The following is a 13,583-nucleotide window of genomic DNA, read 5'->3' on the forward strand; positions in this document are numbered from 1 at the left end:
TGGATGGCTGCTGGAGGCAGTGGGGGAGACACGGCATCAAAGCCCGTTATCTCGGTTGGCTCTCCCACTGGTTTGTAGTCTGGTGTAATTTGCGGGGGTTTATGTCTTACTCCTGTGAAATAAAAGCATCTCACTCCAGATCCCCCAAGAGCCTTGTGCAATACACGTATAGCAGGCAGCCCTGACTGCTCCACACGCAGCCATTCTCTCACACCGCTTGATGTTTAACCATTTCTTATGATGAAAGCAGTCGATGTGGAAACGCAGGTTCAGAGACTCAAATTGCCGGGAGTATTCCCCATCACACGTTTAGACGGCAATGATGCTTTCTGCCAGGAATGTCAGAAAAATGCAAATCGCTCCTTTCGGCTGGAAATGTGGAATGAAAGGACGGATCAAGTCGGAATTACAAGCAGAATTTGAAAGATTTTTTCTCGCCACAGGTTTTGCGAGATTGCATTAGCTGACCTGAAAGAGATGATTCCTACAGGCCACAGGGCCTATGTCCCCCAGTTCATGTGTTCCCAGGGTTAGAGTTGGGGTTTTGAACAGAACACAATAGGATGGTTGATGTGTGTGAACAGAATATTGAAGCAAGAAACATAAGACAATAGGAACATGGTTTTTTTGCAGAGTCCAGGAAACACAGGACCCTGGAAAAAACAGGATCCTGGAACATAGAACTCACAGAAATAAGAGTGGGAACAAAGTGCTTCGGGAACATAGGAACCTTGAAACACAGAGAGCAAAAATGACACCCCTTCCAGTTTCCCTCATGGGACCTTATTTCAGAAAGAAGTCTGTATGGTAAGTGAATGAACAGAGGCAAATAATGTTTTGATCCCGTTTGAGCTGTGCCATGAATTACACATATGCTTGACAATTCAACAGATATATTTTTTTTTTAACTTGAGAAAGTTGTAGGTCATCATAAAACCCATTAAATGTAAATAATATATGTGAAGTATAAAATATAACTGTGAAAATGCATGATTATGAAGACTACACAGCCAACAGTCGTGTTAGTGGAGTTGTCTCTGGGTCTTGTGGGTGAAACATTGTAGACGTGTTAGCTTGCTCCCAGGACTGACGATCGACCCTTTCACATCACTGCAGTTGTCAATATGACCAGGTACATTTTGATTTTCATCTGTGTTAATACTTGGTGTTGGTGACACGTTGAGTGAGACTGTGTAGTTCACTGAGCGGTGTAACACAAAATTACATGGTAGGTGACTTTATGACAAACTGTAATTTTCTTGACTTAGAAATGTATCTTTTAAATTGACGACCTTCATGTGTTTTCTTACTATCTTACTATCTTTTTTGTTTTTATGCTTTTAATCATCCTTTGTTGAAGTTTGTTTCTCTTTTATCACCGTGAAGTCAGAACAGCTCCAGCTGTGTTTGTGCCGACCAAAATTTGTCTTTTATGCCCCAACGTGATCTTTTCCCAACCCTAACAAAGTGCTTTTGTGCCAGAACTTCTGTCAACACCAACCTCCAGACTTGAGATTGATTTGTCATTTGTCATCAAGTGCAAGTGCTGCAAAATCACAAAGCTCGGAACTTAACGTGAAAGAGCCCGTTTGGAATGCTCCTCTCTCTGATGTCACAACTGGATCGGTGTAGATGGCCTTTAGATGGAAATGTACCTGAGCTGGACTTTGGTACAAAACAAGTAAGTGGGGGAGAGTTGGTCGGACGGTATGTTGTAGAGGAAATGCTGACTCGCCCTCGTTTGGTGCCATAATAAAAAGATCCCTGCTACTATCAATGCCGTGCTTGGTGTTACCGTTAAAAATGCACTCCCAATAAAGTGAGCATTGGCAAAACCGGCTGTCATTTTTATGTTGAGGCGGTGGGGGTGTTGTCGGCAGCTGCTGAATGTAACTAACAAAGTAACTTGTAATCTAACTTAGTTACTTTAAAAAAACAAGTAATCAGTAAAGTAACTAAGTTACTTTTTAAATGAGTAATCAGTAATCAGAGTACTTTTTCAAGGTAACTGTTGCAACACTGACTATTCTTGACATTGCACTGTATTTGAATGGCACAATAAAATGGGATCAAAAATGTATTTGTCTCTCCCCCAACATAAAATAAGGTCCCAGGAGCCTGACTGGGAGGGGCAAGACATCAGCACTCTATAGGATCATTGTATATATATCACCAAGTCATAGCTACTGTCATCTCATGACACTTTCCAAACTGATCAGGTCTAAACCAAATCCTTGGATAATGTATTTACAGAGACCCAAAATTTCCCCCATGAAGCACTTGGTGACAGCAGCAAGAGAAACTGCCTTTCGACAAGCACAAACTCTGGAGCAGGACTGGACTCAGGATTGGCCGGGTGGGTAATGGGAACATAGGGCCTTTGGAACGTAGAAAAGCTTGAAAGAAAAATCAGCTTAAAGATCAAATATGAACCCAAAAATGCATGTTGATTGAACTGACTTGGTATTTCACAGTATTTTCCTTGTAAATGTCCAAATATCTCAACATATACGTTTAAAAATACAGAGTTGTACAAAGTAATGGATGCACTTGTTGTGCAATTTATTGAATAATGTATGTGTCTATTTTGAACTGTGGTGCCTCTATTCTGAAAACACTGTTGTGTCCAAGGCAAATGTCCCACTGGGACAATAAAGTCTCACTTACCTGATGTCAATCCTGCACAAGAGACTATTTAAAATGGAATGATGGATGAATAATTAGTTCATTTGTGAATAAACACTGTAGTGTGCTGGCTACAGCACTGACAAACTGTGATGTTGGCAGTTGCTTAGAAACCATACATTTCTGCTGGTTATAGCTCTAAAGCATTAATGTTTTGTTCATTTATTTTCTCATATCAGAGCTACAACCGCTGCAGCATACTAATATTGCAATTGCACCGTACCAGTAGGGAATTTCCCCTTCAACACTGAATGGAACAGAGCGTAAGCCCCATCATGCACCAAGGTGTCTGTCGCTCTGCTTTTGTTTATCATTATTCTGCATAGTGATTTGGTTTGAAATTCTCCATGCATTACAGCAATCAGAGGTGGAATGTTTTGCTCTATGACTCCATGAAACCCAGTGAAGCCGACACTGTTGTATGGATTCACAACAAAAGTGGGATTTTTTTCATCAAACCACAGGTCCAAGTGGGAACCGTGAGGAAAGCTTGAATCGAATTTCTTCATGCTTAGGTAACCTCATAATCCATCCTACACAAGCAGGGGATAATAAAAACGTCATGACCAGTTCAGGAAATGCTGGTTGTTAATGGGGCATTTAGCTCAGTGTCCGTGGTAACCAAAGAAAAGGAGTTCTCATTAGAGAGTCTGCAGTCTTCTATTATCAAGGAAAATGTTCTTTTCAATGATAAGATTGTCTTGGACTTTTTGCTGCTTTGGTGATCCCTGACATTCACAACATTCCGATGATCAGCGGCTCAGACAGGACCTCGTGGCTGGCAGCCGTGTGGTATTTGGGACATGACTAAATGGCGTGGCGTTTATATCTGCCTCATGCCATGGTGCCCTCAATTCTGTGTTGTATATGGGTTTTTTTTTTGTTGTTGTTTTTTTTTTTTTTTTGTGTGGGGTCTCGTGCCCTGTTTCCTCTGTGTGCTGTTTCCATCCCCTGTTCCTCCCCAGTCTACTTTCCCTCCACACCTGCATCGCGTCGCCTCCATCAGCCCAGCCGTGTTCCCAGTGTTCTTCCAGCTCCTTCCCTGCACTCTCGGCTCCTCCACTCATTCCCCTCGCCCTTGTTTCTCAGCCTCTGTCCACCTGCGCCACATCCCTTTGTTAGTTTAGCTTGTGTGGTCATTAGTTCAAGTGAGTTTGTCGAGTCGTCTGTTGTGTTTGCCTGATCCTGCTGTTATCACTTATCCCGTCCCTGAGGTCTATTTTGAATAAACCTTTTGCCTGCCCGCTGTCTCTGGCATTTGGCCCCACCTTCATCTGCTCTGAGCTTGACACATTGAGGGGAGTCAGATCTCAGCCTTTAGATGGAAACAGAAAGCTGAACCATGTAGCTTTCAGCCACATCCGTGCCTTTAATACAAATTAATGGGCATTTCATTGAAAGCAAAAGAGAAAATGTGGTTCAGGTTGTTGTCAAGGCCCGCATCATGTTTGAAGGCTTTCGTCTTTAGAATTCACCAGTTTCACTCAGCCCACGAGCCCAAACACACAAATCTTCAACAAAAATAAATTCAATTTATCTTTTGTCTGGAATGTAAAAGCTGGGGGACAAGATGACTGGAGTAGGTTTCTCTTATTAAGAACTCATAAGTTTTGTTTGTATGCAAGATAACTCCACAGTGAGTGTTTAAAAACTGCAATAACAGATTGAACGGCACGAACAGAGCCGTTCATCACAACATAGGTATTAACTGAATCAGTCACAGCATCTCCGGGTCACACTCCTATCAATTTAGTCTCACTGTATGTGTGTTGTATAGTTTTTGCTCCCTCCTGTCCACTTGTGTTCCTCTACAGCCTATTTTCCCTCCACACCTGTCTCATATCTGTTTAATTTGCCCGGCCCTGTTACCTGAGTTCTTCTCCAGGCTGCTTTCTCTCCACACCTGCACTGCATTTCCTTCATAAGCCTTCCATCTTTTTTTTTTTTTTTTTTTTTTTTCCCCCCCAGCTTCTTCCCTCTTCCTGTTCCTGTTCATGTTCCTGATGTTTTTACCATTCATTACCCTCAGCTGTGTTTCTCCGCCTCTCTCCACCTGCACCTCATCCCCTCGTTAGTTTAGTTTGTATTTAAGTCCAGTCTTTTGTTCCGTCACGGTTGAGTCACCTGTCGAACATGACATCCTGTTGTTATGTGTCCCTGATCCTGCCGTATTTGCCTGTCCCAGCTGCTGGTCCATAATAAACCTCATCCATTGACATTTCTGCTTGCGGTCTCATGCAATTGGGTCCAGCCTCCCTCTCACCGTGACACTAACTGAATGTCTCCTGTGCTCGAGGTCCAAATCTCGTCTGTCATTCATCACTGCAATCTACTCATCCTGAATCGTCTTTACAATAAATCCCGTTTTTACTTTATCAGTGTAATGCCAGTAGTGTTTGTTCTACTTCTAGGTCAAAACACTCATTGCCTGCAACAGTAATTGACATTTTCAGTTGTTTGTATCAGAAATTAAAAGAATGAAACCATCTTTTCCTGTTCACGTCAGAGGATGATAGACACACAACTCTCGAGTAGCAGCAACCCCCCTCCTCCCCCCGATGTTCTGTGATTTGAGAGCTTAAATATATCCACAATCACATGCGCTCCTCTGCTTTCATTGTTCAGTGTTGTGTTGTTTCTCTTCAGTTTAGTCCCAACCGCAGTTCCCCACAGAGCAATCTGTGCGGCTCTTTGAAAATGTACTTCATAGTTCACCACACAAGCTGCAATCAGACACAATTCCCAAAGTGACCCCGAGAGTCACGGCCCTTTCTCCAGCGGAAAGAAAACACTCATGCAAACTCATAACGCCTTAATAGTGGCACTAAAATATTGCGTTAACGGATGAAAGCGAAAGAGCACCGTCTGCAGAGAATGTGGTGGGCTGAAGGTGACAGTATTATCATCAGCTCAATGCCAGATCCTCAGAGAAAACATTCCCTCAGAAACGTAAAGTAGGTGGTGAGACATGTCCCCACTTGGCGGAGGCAGCCTGTGACTTTTAGAAGAACTTAAACGACAAGCCGAGAGAGTAATTCAGTTCATATCACGATAAACGTCTGAAACATGAAGGAGTTTTGAAGGTTATTAACATTCATGTGGCCTACCTGCAGTGTACTTGAGCTGAATATTTTGAGAACAAATGTTTAGGGGTGTAAGTTATTTTTATGCACATTCTCCTTCCTTGCCAGAGGGGGTAAGTGAATCTAATTTAGCGGCAATAAAACTAAATTAATGGACTACAAGCATCGGAGCACATAAAGAACTAATTCCATCTGAAAGTAACATTAACACAGAGAATATGTAATTGCGAAAGGGGTCTATAAAAATAGTGATCCGGTCGGCCAAATGCAAATGTGTCCCTCAATCAACTCTGCCAAGTTCTGCTCAGGCGTGACATGCAAACTGGATCTGAGGCAGGCTTATTTTTTTTCCCTCGAATCATCAGATTACAGTTTAGCCTCGAAGTGAATGAGATATTTGAGATAATGGAGTAGAAAGATTACCCCTAATCTAGCTGTGGACCCAGTTACAGCCGTGTTTATCATGTCCTGTTGGCTGCCTTCAAAACTTCACTGAGGTGAAAGGCGTCGCTCGCAATAATCAACCTGCTAAGAGTTTTCAGCTGTACAGAGCTTTTGGTTGAAAGATTTGGGTATTGGCCAGCAAGCTCTCCTCTCAGCAACCTTATTTCCAGTGTTTAGCTTACATGATAAAACCATGCTTGAATGCACGTGCCCAGCACGGAGGGCAGACAAAGTTAGCAACTAGGCTAGCTGGCGTAGACAGTCATACATGTAACCCAACTTAGCTGCTTACAAACCCTCTATTACAACAGACTTTTAAAGAGGATAAAACCAAATTATCTAATTATCTTATCTATTATCTTACCTTTTTGGAATATTGAAAAAACAAACAAACAAAAAAAAACAACAACACTAAATTCCAGAAGAGTAATAGTGTGAATGTTCATTCATTGTCAAATGGCATCACTTTGGATAAACACGCCACCTCAGGGACAATGAGCATTCCAGAAGTGACATAATTTTCAGGAAGCGACATCATCTGCCTTTTATAAGGAAGCTGCTAAACAGCCGAGTCAGTGCTCTTCCTCTCTTTTAATGAATTTACATTGAGTTGTGTTTAGTTTGACTGAAGCGGATGGTTATAGTGTGTCAACCCGCGTTACCATAATATCATGTATTAAAAAGTTAAACATTTTAAATTAAAATGTACATATAAACAGGCATTTTAACCCCTCTAGAATGTGAACCACGTGGCTAGTAATGGCTGCCAAAAACATATTTCGTCAAACCTGTCACTATTAACCCTTTCCATACCATGTCCCAATATTTGCTGTGTCCAAAACCAGAATTATTTATACAATACATCATTATTACTATCATAATATTATACTAACAATAGTATTATATTATCATTAATGCTTCAAAAACTTATTATTTATACAATACATCATTATTACTATCATAATATTATACTAACAATAGTATTATATTATCATTAATGCTTCAAAAACTTGTTTAATACAATTTGGTGTTGGTAACACGATTGACAAAACACACATGTGCATGTTGATTATTTTAGATATATAATATATCTTATGAATATATAAGATAGCCTGAGATGGCACCACATATTTTTATGACAGGTAAGGGTCTACTTAAACCAAATAAGTCCTTAAACACAGGACAAACAATACTTTGAAAATCTGATTTTCAGAATGGAAAATGGCATGTTTTCATAGAATGAGAGATTTTCCCCTATTCTTTGGTGGAGACCAAAACAGAGCTAAAGTGAGTAAGCAATCATGTCCAGCACGAGCATTTCAGTAGACAACTAACACGATTTCTCTCCTTTCTCTTTTTGTTAAATACCTTTTGATGAATCATACATGAGGGCCTACATTATTCACCGTTGTATGAGATGTGCTTCAACCAGCTCACTCCACCCAGTAGTCAATAGCCAAGTCATGAGAAGAAGCTAGAAAGTAATTTCCTTTCCGATGAAATACAATATCAAATCCAGGTTAGTGTTGCTCAATAGGATACTTTGTACAAAAGCTTAATGAAACATACATTTGTATTTTTGATATTACAGGGAACTGCCTTTATTTAACAACCACACATAATCTGAAGCCCTGACAGAGAGGAATTATTTTCCCAACCTCAGCAACAGCAAGTGCCAAAGGACTTAGTGATTTGGGTCTGTCTCTTTCTTCTCTTCTTCTTCAAACTGCTTCTGCAAAACCTCATCATTCTGACAGGTAGTTCCTGTAATCCAGGTATTATTTAGAGTAGTTCCTGGTTATAACATTGTTACTTTTTATCTGTGTCCCTCTTCATGATCTTTTGCATGTTTAGATATCCATCTTTGCATATGAGACTCGATGCTTGGGGATCTGAAAAATATATTCCTGTTTTGATCCACACATCACTAAATGGAGCATTGCCATGGGTTGGAACTATATTTAGATATCAGATCACAAAAAAAAAAAAAAAAAAAAAAACTTTTGACGAAAAAATTTAATTCATTTGCAATTACTGCAGTTTCTGTCTAGAAGTTTCTTGTAATTACTTCTCTCTTTGTTTCCACCCCCTTATGTAGTGAGCCAGGTGTGGGTGAAAGTGTTGTTCTCCTGAGACGCCGCTTGCTTTGACACCTACATTTGAGCGAATCAAATTTCGGAACAATTTAATCAAATCCCGGCTGAAATTATACTCACATCTTGTGTCTCTGATATTTGTCATATTTGGCAATTCAGAGAATAGAAACCTTGCTGTGCTGTTTCACTGCGTCTTTAAGTATTAAGCAGCATATGCAACTGAAAAACAATGCAGACCCTTGTGTTATTATAGCTGCTTTGGATTAAAGAAAGCTGATAACACACTTGTCTAAAGTAACATTCTTCAAAACTTTTAAAAGAGGTTTGGAACCTGTGATGTGAAAATGGAGCTATTTCTGCTCTGGGCTTTCAAAGCTCTGTCAGTGGCAGCAGGATGCACCACTCAGTCCTTACAGTTCTTATTAGGACTCAAAGCCCATCTTCTGATCTCTCTTCATTCTTCAGGAAAAGGAAATGAGAGGCTTAACAGAAAAAAAAAAAAACACAGTAACAAAAATATGCTAACCTCATTTCTTTAGAAAATAAAACACGTCTCTTTTTGTTCCTGCTCTCTCATCCGCCACCCTTTGAACATCACAGTTTGCCCTCTTGCCCAATAAACTTATGCATGCCAGCGAACAAAAAAAAAAAAAAAAAAAAAAAAAAGTATTTTGTGTCCATTTCTATTCCAATTGCTTATGATAGCAGGAGCACCATGGTCTCCTCTGGGGCCGAGAAATGCTCATTTGAAAAATCGCCCAGACGTGCATGGAGGTTGCCAACCTCAATTTTTGATGCAGTAGCTCATTTTGTGTGTCTTCCTCAGGAGTCACAGCCCAGCCCCACCGGAGGCCTGGACGCACTAGCCAGCCAATTATCAGGGCCTTTTCCTGCACCTGCCCACTGCCGCCCTGCATGTGGGTCTGCAGCCCCACTCCAGGCCAGAGAGCAATCAAAGCTGATGCCCCAGTATAGCTTGACTCTGTAACGCTATCGGTTGCATTTTATGGGAAAAGTTCACATGTTCTAGGCTGTAGTGAAAGGATGCATTGTGTTCTGAGGTGTTGGTCTTTAGAGTAAATAATGCAACTATTTTAAGATGCTCCAAGAACAAATATGTCTATTCATTCACTCTCATTCAAAATTCACTCTCATTCAAAAAGGAGAATGTGTTAAATGTTGGATTCTTTTGGTGAAAAATAGATTGGCCTTCACAGGCAGTAAAGTCCAAGCACTCCTATGATGCAAAAAGCATTTGCTTGTCATTTTGCTCAATTTTTTCACAGTAAAATAATCTCTTCCTGAAGAAAGAATAAATGAAAATGCCTTTCTTGTTTACTTTATATCATTTATCTCTATAAATCTTGCAATGTTCTCAGTCTAACTATGGCAAATCAGGCTGACATACAGTAGCTGATGTTTTGGTATTCAAAGGTCCCTTATTATACTGTTTTTCATCAATTTCACACAGCTGTCAGAGGTCCAACAACACTGTATTCGAAATGCATTGCCCCAAACCTATCCGTGGACCTGAATTTCAGCTGTCTGAAAGTCGCTCTACTGGGAGAAGGCTGTTTCTGTGCCTGCACCTTTAAATGCTAATGAGCTCCATCTGTCAATGCCTGCCTTGCCTGCTACACTCCCCTGTCAGGGAGAGGATACCGCTTACACTAGCGCTAGCAAGCGCTAATATATATGGTGGATGTATATCGCCATGGCTCGCAGAGATGCTGTCATTTAACCAGGGGCGTCACCAGGGATTTTGGGCCCCATGACAAGAAATCTAATTGTGCCCTTGTATAGGCCAGAGAAAACATTTGATGCCATTTTATATAACGTTATACATTTTAATGATATTTGACTATCATTCTCATATTAGTGAAAAGAACAACATGACAGTTAGGTGGTTACTTCTCACTGTCTCCCTTGTAGTCCCGCATGCAGGTCTAATTTATCTCCACAACTTAAGACTCTCAGGTTGCACTGGATTTGGGGAAAAAAAAATACACATATGAGGCTATATGGTCATTGTGACTTAATCTTCTGATTTCCAGAAAATATAAACATTTCTCTGATTGTATTGAGAGTTGTATTGAGTCACACAGTCTGCATGCACCAGAAATATTCTCCTCTGTTCTTACTGCAAAACAGGAAGGTGAGAGTCCCAAACTACTGACCAACATTCTACTTTAGTGATAGCAGAATTTTAACTCTATCATAAGTAAGCATGCATATGCTCTTTTTTTTTTTTACTTCATAACTGTTTTTAATACATGAAAATAATTCTGAAATAAATATGGATTATAGGCTATTTTTATTTTATAGTGGGCTGACAGACAGCTGCTGCTGCTGATGCACTAAACGTATCTGTTCAAACGACATGTTTATTTTAATTATACTCTGCCTCATTGATCATTATGTGAGAAAATAATTTGTGTTTGAATTTCTGTCATTAATAAATATTTCATTTTCTTTTTTTGTAATGGTAAAAAGAACAAGAGAGACAGAACTCCCCATGGACTCTCTGCAATGATGCTAACTGGCATGTCATTGAACACAGTGTTGCTCGGCTTCTTCACTGGGACAGAGAGGAGCAGACTGGGCTGTGCTGACTCATCTGTTGTTAAGTCTGCTAAAAGGGGCAGGGACAATGATTTAATATCAATATCTTGCTAAACATTTCCCCGCACTGATTAAATGTTGATGAAATGTAGGCTAACGCTAGTCTGTAGCTAGCTAGCTTATTTCACTATGGACATTAAGCCAACAGGTTAATACCACTCACAGACTGAGGGCTACCCACCCTTTTGGGTTACAGATTGACACCCATTTCCTTTGTCTTTCCACTCTTTCCTTTTTTGAAAACCAGATTTTGATTGAGGCAACAATGTCATCACTGTAGTTCTGGCACATCTACTGACTGCAACTAAACACCATCACTGATGAGTGCTGGGAGTTGGTAGGCTCAGGGAGGACCAGCTTATATATGTAGAGACCACAGAAAAGGCTTTTTTTCATAATATGGGACTTTTAAAAATAGTAAAATCTAAATATAAAACCATCTGCACAAACCAGAACATGGAAATGTCGTAGAGGTAATTTCTGCTCCCGGTGAGCCCTAGTATTTAAGTATTTACTCTTCTCTCCAAACCCTTAATTCCTATTTCCTGCTTCCTCACTGCCTCCACACTCTATCCTCCACCACCATTGTCCATCATTGTGACTAAACACTTGTATTTTTGTCTAAAGCACGAAGAAAATTCTATGTTTCTTTCAGTCTGACTGCAGTTAATGGAGTGAGTAATGTGGTGGACACTGCCTGACTCGCAATTGCATTGTGGGGCATCTGCTCGTGGGATGCAGCAATCTTGGAGCAAGAGGGAGCACAGACACTGTGACTTTCCAAAAAGCTGCTCATTGCTCCAGGTGAAATAACATTCCAAGCACACTCTGCTCACGTGCACAGACTCACACAGTGTTAGGGCAACAAATGAGGGCTGCGGTTAACATCGGCGTATATCAGCAATTTGAGTATGTCTCGAAAGCAAATAACTCTGTGCAGTTTGCTTTATTTTTACTTGAAGCCACTTTGGGTATGCATTTCTCCTGCAAATTACAATAATCCAACACTGTGATCAAACCAAGCTTAGTGATGAGTGCTGTCCTGGAGCTCCAGCCACATGAGACACAGGAGAATGAGTGTTGAGCAGATAAGAGGAACAACTTGTCAGAGTGAGGAGCGGCTGGGAGATAAGCTGATTGAAGTCCAGATTGGATGTAGAAATGGTCTGCATAAATAGTTTCTGTCATTCACAATCAATTCAACATGAACGGAGACCCAAACAGGCTTTGTGTGTAGACGCGCCAGACTTCTTCCCATGTTCTCTGTAGGTGATGTGACATGTTTTTTTTTTGTTTTTTTTTTACCAAATCTGCTTGATAGAAAGCCTATAGGATGGTATCCATCTCAACAGGCAAAGATGATATCATCACCTTTATTTGTGTGAAGAAGATTAAAGGTGTATTATGTAGATTTATAGTCCCAACAAATAGGGGGCAGCATATCCGCCAAGTAGCCACATGCTGCTGCTAACTGCTGTTAGCTAGAGAGTGCAGCTAACTGTCAGCTGAGTGTGCCCAGTGCTTGGAGCTCCAAGAGTGTGTACTGGACTATCACCTCTTGGAGTACATTATGGCTAGGGGCTAGCTGGTTAGCATGCTAACTTCAATAAATAATCAGGCAACACAAGACATAACATCTTTGATGTAATGCAAAAACAAAGGAAAGTCTTGATAATTTAAGCTATTTTTTGAATTTAATAAACTTAATTACAAATCGTAACCTCTAAGACTTTACTCAGATTTCACTTTTAGACATCCAACTCACTTTATGATAAAATACCTTGCATCTAAGTTTTTCAGTTTTCACATCATGAAAGGTCTTCACAAAGAGGCGACCCAACTATTTCTTATAAAACAAGCACATTTAGATGCAATTAGAGATGCGTAGGCATCCCTGGGTTTTTGCACACAACCTTAAAACCACTCACCTCCTTCGCAAATTTCTACATAAAAAGGTGCGGTCACAGTAGGGCAGACACAGCTTTGTGGACCCATGAACTGATGAACCAACAAATGGAGCAATGAAAAATGCTCCCTGCTGGGTTCAATGATGCCTCCCACAAGAGTCTATAGCAAGTGGTATGACTTATTAAAAGGGATGTGAAAATGTCTGTGTGTGTGTGTGTGTGTGTCTTTCAACAAAGATAGTTACGCACCTTTTTTTGTTATAGGTCACTCCAACAGCCATTTCCATTTCATACCCCCTTTCGTCGCCCGTTCTCACCCTCAATACGTCAAACGTGGCAGCCTGGTCAGCAGCGTTATGCTACAAGGTTGACCCTGTAGTTACCCCTGTAGTGTCATCTCACTCGATGCGCCCTTCTAGGCAGTTGGGGTGGTTGGATGGGTCATACACAGGAATTTCTCCCCTGGAGACTGCGGTTTGCATCCTATGTGTGACCAGAAGTCAAGGCTGAATTGCTAACAATAATCATAAGTAATGATGTGTAAGTAAATTAATGTAAATGACATAACCGAACATAGTTATTTTAACCCAAAGCATGATCTTTTCTTAAACTTAACCTTGAAGTTGTTGTGAATAAATCTAAACTGACTGCAACCATTACACAATGTTAACAGTCCAAAAGTTGTAATACTTTTGTCAGCAATTTTGAAAGTCAAACTGGATGTTGTGTATATATATTATTGCCAA

This window comes from Acanthopagrus latus, chromosome 11 (genome assembly GCF_904848185.1).
Source record: "Acanthopagrus latus isolate v.2019 chromosome 11, fAcaLat1.1, whole genome shotgun sequence".
Taxonomy (NCBI): domain Eukaryota; kingdom Metazoa; phylum Chordata; class Actinopteri; order Spariformes; family Sparidae; genus Acanthopagrus; species Acanthopagrus latus.